The following is a 5,866-nucleotide window of genomic DNA, read 5'->3' on the forward strand; positions in this document are numbered from 1 at the left end:
CAGCTTATTTTGATCCCGTGCAGTAGCCGCCAACCGTGCCCCCCCCCCCCCCGGCCCACCAGCCAGTTAGAATGCTGTCCATGGTACATCTGTAGAAATTTGTGAGTACCTTTGGTGACATACCAAATCTCCTCAAAGTCCTAATGAGATATAGATACTGTTGTACCTCCTTTGTTGCTGCATCAATATGCTGAACCCAGGATAGATCCTCAGAGATATTGATAGCCAGGAACTTGAAATTGCTCACTCTTTCCACTTCTGATCCCTCAATGAAGACTGGTATGTGCTCCCTCATCTTACCCATTCTGAAGTCCACAATCAGTTATTTGGTCTTACTGATGTTGAGATGCAAGGTCCTTGCTGGACACCACTCAACTAGCTGATGTATCTCACTCCTGTATGGCCTTTTATCACCATCTGAAATTCTGCCAACAATAGTTATACTGTATCCTTAGCAAATTTATTGATGGCATTTGAGCAGCAGCTAGCCACTCATGGGTATAGTGAGAGTAGAGCGGTGGGCTAATCACACATCCCTGACGTGCGCCAGTGATGTGGAGATGTTATTTCCAATCCACACAAATTGTGGTCTTCTGGTTAGGAGGCTGAGGATCCAGTTACAGAGGGAGATACAGAGACTGAGATTCTGGAACTTTTCATTCAGAACTGTAGGAATAATTGTATGAAATGCTAAGCTGTAGTCAATAACCAACATCCTGACACTGGTATTTGTATTGTCCAGATATTCCAAGGCCATATGGAGAGCCAATAAGATCACATCTACCGTAGACCTATTGGGATGATAGACAAATTGCAGTGGGTCCAGGGCCTTGCTGAGACAGGAGTTAATTCTAGCTATAACCAACCCCTCAAAGAACTTTGTCACCTGCTCTTCTTAGGCATTGATACAATTGTTACCCTTCTGAAGCAGGTGGGAAATTCCAACTGTAGCAATGAGATATTGAAATTGTATTTAAACCACAATCGCGCCCCCCCCTCCCGCCCCAGTTGGTTGGTACATGTTTTCATAGCACTGCCAGGCACTCCACTGGGGCCTGTCATCCTCTTGAAAGACATCCTGATGTCAGCCTCCAAGTCAGAGATCATAGGGTCACCGAGCGCTGCAGGGATCCTCATAGCTGTAGTTTTATTCTCTCTTTCAAAGCGAGCATAAAAGGTGTTGAACTCATCTGGGAGAGAAGCATCGCTGCCAATAACGATGTTAGATTTTGTTTTGTAGGAAGTAATGGTTTGCCAACCCTGCCAGAGTTGATGTGCAACACACATAAAAGTTGCTGGTGAACGCAGCAGGCCAGGCAGCATCTCTAGGAAGAGGTACGGTCGACGTTTCGGGCCGAGACCCTTCGTCAGAGTTAATGTGCAGCTGATTCCACCTCTAACCGCATTCAGAATTGTTTCCTTGCTATTGAGATAACCGTCTGCAAGTCATACCTGGTTTTCTTGTACAGACCTGGGCTGTCAGGCTTGAATGGCACAGATTTAACCCTCAGCAGACTACAAACCTCCTGGTTTATCCACACCTTTTGACTTAGGCATGTACAGTATGTTCTCGTAGGCACACACTCATCCTCACAGGTTTTAATGAAGTCAGTGACAGCTGTGGCGTACTCATTCAGACTCAAAGATGAATCCCTGAATACAGACCAGTCTACTGATTCAAAGCAGTCCTGCCCTCCTTTGTCCATACCTTCTTGGTCCTCACTACTGCTGCTGCAGTTTTCAGTCTATGTCTATACTCAGGGAATAGAAGTACAACCAGGTGATCAGACTTTCCAAAGAGTGGGCGTGGAATAGCATGGTGCAGTGTAACAGTGGTCCAGTGTGTTGGTTCCTCTGATACTACAAGTGATTTGTTGGTAATAATTATTCAAAGACTTTTTCAACTGGCCTGGTTAAAATCCCCCAAAATGATAGGGAAGGTATCAGGATACACTGGTTCATGCCTCTTTATTATGTTGCTCAGTTTCTCTATAGTTTTTTTCTCTATACACCACTCCCAGAATGATGACTGAAATCTCCCATGACAGATAGGATGGATGACATTTGATCATGACACATGATGCTACCAATCTTCTTGCTTGTCCTGTCACTGATGGGGCCCGATCAATAACAGGACGCCACCATGGGGTTATCACTTTATTGAAAGTACCTGTACCTAATATATTTACCATTCACTGTGCAATTCACAGACAACATCTTGTCACAAAAAACCCAAGTGATCAGCTGCACAAATCATTAAATACTATTATCACAGTAGTAAATAAAATCAAGTCCCTGCTCTCAGTTCTCGACTACTTTGAGAGCTTTGCCTTGAGAATGATGAAAAATTTGAAAATTTGCTGTTGCACACAGAAGGCAGATGGCTCTCAAAAGGAAACTGCCTGAGGTGCTTTTATGCGCTTTTTGAAACTGTGATAAAATTCTTCGAAGATTTGAATGTTTCATTCAGTAATCACTCAAGAATATTAGGCTTGATATTGCTTCTTTATCAGAATTATTCACTGAGTGTAATGAAATCAATCTTCAATTGCAAGGAAATGATGTGAATCTTATCAAAGTCAAATCAGTTGTCTCCATATTTCTGTCCAGGTTAACCCAGTTTAAGTGCAATATTGGCCACCACAACTTTTTCCAATTTCTGAGCCTTTCTGAGTTAGAAGAAAACAAAAGAATACCAGATGATGATCTTCCAGTATACCGTACCCGCCTGGGTGTGCTGCATAAAGACATGCCAGAGAGATTTTTGGATCTTCTCTTGATCCAAATTCCAGATAAATCCATTCCCAAACACTTGAAATGAGGAATTAGCAGGAAGGATGGTGGAAGAACCGACCCTACCACAAATGACTTTGAACTGAAGGTGAGGTTCAAAACATAATATCAAGACTCTTAGTTGCAGGAAAAAAACTCTGAGTACTATCCTGCACTGTGAAAAAAGGTCAAGATGTTCTTTATTTCCTTTCCAACATTCTATTTTGTGGAGTGCGGTTTCAGTACAGTCACCCAACCTCTTTCAAAGCAATGAAACAAACTGCAAGTTACTGAACGGGGGGGATCCGAGATGCCAGTGACACTCACTCTGATGTTGAGAAGCTGATATCATTGCTGCAAATCCATCCATAGCCAGTGAAAGGTGAAAAAGCAATGAAGTAGTGAATGGTCGAACTACTGATGTTCACTCAAAAATTGTTAATGAAAATCTTTTTTTCCTGTAATTAAATAAAGAAATAACTTTATTTTCAGCTTTAAATAAATTTGAACAAAATTTGTACTTATTTTTCACTTCTTGTGAATTTGCATTTCTTATTTTCTTTCACTGTTTATTGTAAATCAAAATTCTTTGTAGTATTTACGTAATGGTCAGAGAGTGAGATCGGGCACTGAGGATGTGGTCTGGGAACTAAGGGGACGGTACCTCAAAGAAGTTTGAAAACTACTGTTCTAGAGAGATGAACGTGCCTCTGAGATTCAAAGACAGTGACTTAGAAATTCTTCAGTTCCTGAAAATGCCTGGTATGTCGGTCCATAGTGGGCTGATGTTTCTCTGAAGACCATGCCTGCAAAATTCCCACAACCAAATGTGATAACATACTTAAAAGACTTTCCTTGATGCAGTCTGCCATTGTCGAGGATCCGGGAGGAAAATTCAAACTGCAGGTTTCATGGCTTTTCCGGGATTATGCTTTATAAATAATTTCTGATGACGTCTTTGATGCATTGCACATGCTGTAATCTGTGACTGAAACTGTACGTCAACAGTTTTAACTGATGACATGGACACTTGCACCTTAGATTAATGGCAGAGAAGGAATGGAATCAGCTGGGGGGTATGGTTTCCTGGCAATCAGTTCAGACCTCCTTAATTTCCATTTGAAGGAGGTTTCTGTTTATTTCATGCTAGATGCCACACAAGAAATCTAATGACCTGAAGACAGTTGAAAGGTTGAGAGTAAACACTGAGGTAGCCAGCAGCTTAAAATTTAGATGCAACCACATCGATGCATAGCACACTGGTGTCTTTGCTTTCTTAGGAGGTTATTACTGAACGATCTGACAAACCTCTGCAGATGTACCATTGAAAATACTAAATGCACAGGACTGTAAGAAACTGCAGAGGGTTGTAGACTCAGACAATTCCATCACAGGCACAATTGTCCTCGCCATTGAGGATATCTTCTGGAAGTGGTGCTTCCAAAAGGCAGCATCCATCATTAAAGACCCTCTCCATCAGGGATAACCTCACTTCAAACTACTGCCCTAAGAGAAGAGGTACAGGAATCTAAAGAGTCACATTCAACATTTTAAGAACAGCTTCTTCTCCTCTTTCATCAGACCTCCGAATGATTCATTAATCCATTATTGTTATACCTCGTTATTCCTTTTTTGCAGTATTTATTTTTGTAGCTTATATTAATTGTTATATATTGCACTGTACTGCTGCCACAAAAGAATAAATTTCATGACATATGTTGGTGATAATAAACCTGATTCTGATTCTGATTCTGGTCTGGGATGGCAATTTGATTGTAGAGGAATGCAAGAGGTTGCAGAGAGCAGTGGCCTCAGTTTGATATAACACAGGTACATCCCCACTAGGAGGCGCTGCCTCAATAAGGCATCGTTAAAGATCCCCACCACCTATGCCATTCTATCTACCTGCAGCTCCCATCAGGTGGGAGCGATTGAAGTCTTAAGTCCTACACCATTAGTTTCAAGAAGAGCTTCTTTCCTTTAACCATCTTGTTCTTAAACCAATGAGTGCAACCCTACTCACTACCTTAGTATTGTTACGATAACCACCCAACTGCACCAACCTCCGGAGTTTTGAAGCTCTAACTCTCCGGAGTATAGTTAGCTGGCGTGGCCCCTTTAAGGATTCAGGACCATCCTGCTAATTGGCAATCACGTTTTGGTACCGGGATTTCAAGATTTAAGGAGCACCTGAATGGAAGCTCAACTTGGGTTATTGTCTAGCACCTTGTTTAGTTCTCAGTTCTCATTTCAGTCTTGTACTGTGTTCGATCCTGTCTTCGGATACTCCAGCACCTGGTTCCGAACCACCCTCGTCAAAGTCTCTCGTCACAAGAGCTGCAACAATATAACCACTTTATCTACTTTGCACTAAAATAATCTTTTTTTTCACTCGAATCATGTTCTTCCTTGCAAGATTGTGTATAATTTATGTTTAATTTGTGCTTTTCTTATGAATTTTGCATTTATGTTCTACTGCAAGTAAATTTTTCATTATATATAGCAATAAAAGATTTATGGAGATGGGGAATGGAAGTGACTCAAGGAAATATCTTTGCTGGAGCCCAGAATTAATGGAGTACATGAATGAAGAGAAATCTGGAGCATGATGGAACCAGGAAAGTGCTCCTGACATTTTGGACAATTACAGGTATGCCCTGCTATTTTCTATATTATTGCTGTGGTCAACTTTAGGGAAATATAAATTTTGAAGGGGGCACCTGGATTTGAACCAGAGACCTCTTGATCTGCAGTCAAATGCTCTACCACTGAGCTATACCCCCATATCTGAATAAGACTCTTGTCAGGCTGTACTTAAGAGTATTGTCAACAGTGTTAAGCCCCTTATGGGCAAACATGCCAAAAGTTGCTGACGGGCCAAAAAGATTACTTTATCAAAACTGTTGCACGTTAAACTAAAATATAGACAGCTCCATAAACAGGCTAAATCCCAGTAAAGAACAGTCATCTTTTCCACTCAGTGCATACACTAAATTTACTGTAACACTTTATTTTAAAGTATTTTCTTTTCCAAAATAAAGTGTGTCATGTAACTGGGTCACTTAACAGTGCCATCATTCTCTAATGTTCTCTC

General features: G+C 41.2%; 1 non-coding gene across 1 annotated transcript; it reads right to left on the minus strand.

Annotated features, from left to right (window-relative positions):
• Positions 1-5,483: 5,483 nt before the first annotated feature.
• On the minus strand, positions 5,484-5,555 carry trnac-gca (transfer RNA cysteine (anticodon GCA)). The gene has a single exon. It is a non-coding gene; the product is annotated as a tRNA-Cys (tRNA).
• Between the last annotated feature and the right edge of the window lie 311 nt (positions 5,556-5,866).

The sequence above is a fragment of the Mobula birostris genome, chromosome 2 (genome assembly GCF_030028105.1).
Source record: "Mobula birostris isolate sMobBir1 chromosome 2, sMobBir1.hap1, whole genome shotgun sequence".
Lineage (NCBI taxonomy): Eukaryota > Metazoa > Chordata > Chondrichthyes > Myliobatiformes > Myliobatidae > Mobula > Mobula birostris.